At 54.1% G+C, this 1,097-nt stretch overlaps 1 pseudogene; it reads right to left on the bottom strand.

Moving 5' to 3' along the window:
- On the bottom strand, positions 1–849 carry Cyp2d67-ps (cytochrome P450, family 2, subfamily d, polypeptide 67, pseudogene; annotated as a pseudogene).

The raw sequence follows: 1,097 nt of genomic DNA, 5'->3' as shown, positions 1-1,097 counted from the left end.
AATGTAGTGTCCTTGCTTGAGCAGCACAGCACAGAGCTGGTAGAGGGAGGGGGCAACCAGAAAAGGAAAGACACCACAGTTGCTGGGCTGGGGCTGTCCATCAGGCACTGAGAAGCTAAAGCGCTGCAGGAGGCAGGTGAAGAAGAGGAAGAGCTTCATGCAGGCCAGGGGCTCCCCCAGGCATGATCTGTGGCCTGTGTGTGGAAGAGGGCTCAGTTAATCTGGGACCTCATTGGTGCTCCACCCTGTAAGGCACCCTTGGGAGAGACAGGCAGCCAGGCATCCCCCCCCCCCCCAGGCACCTGCTGAGTGTTGCTGTAGGCCAGCCCGGCCTACATGAATCAGGTACTCCTGGAAAGCAGGTTGGGGCTGAAAGAGAGACTAGACGGCAGGAGAAATAATGAGGCCAAGGCAAATTTTCTCTGATCAAGGCCTGTGAATTTACTAAGAGACTGTGCTTATAAGGGGGAAGGCCCAATCCTTCCCTCCCCTCCCCCCCATACCTCCCCCACACACACACCAGTCCATTCTTGGTGCTTGGAGCCAGCCAGTAGGCGACGTGCAGGATAGGATGTGTCTCTGGAATGTCTCATGGGTATCTCAACAGGTAGCAGAGTCTTGGAGAAGAACAGCGGTAGTTGACATAACAATATAGCCGTCTAAGACAGAAGGCTACACCTCAGGTGATCTCATATTCAGTGGCAGCAAAGTCTGAATCAGCCTGCTTCAAGGCTGAGGGAGGCTACAGCTGAGAATGGCATGAAGGCCTCAGGCTTCACAAAGTGGCCCTGGGCATCCAGGAAGAGTTCAGGATGGAAGCGGAGGGGCTTCTCCCAGACAGTCTCCTCTGTGTGTGTGTGTGTGTGTGTGTGTGTGTGTGTGTGTGTGTGTGAGAGAGAGAGAGAGAGAGAGAGAGAGAGAGAGAGAGAGAGAGAGAGATTTGGCCCTTTGTGACTAGAGTGTCCCATCTAGCAGCAAAGTACTCATAGCACCTAAGAGATCACCCTGCTGTGACCTTACCAGAGCCAGAAAACTGCCACTGGGCCCCATAGCATCCCACCTACAAGAGGAGTGTCAAATTCCTCAGCAGTGAGACC

The sequence above is a fragment of the Mus musculus genome, chromosome 15, assembly GCF_000001635.26.
Source record: "Mus musculus strain C57BL/6J chromosome 15, GRCm38.p6 C57BL/6J".
Classification (NCBI taxonomy): Eukaryota; Metazoa; Chordata; class Mammalia; order Rodentia; family Muridae; genus Mus; species Mus musculus.
The sequence above is the reverse complement of the archived record's forward strand: the minus strand, read 5'-3'. Positions and strand labels throughout refer to the sequence as shown.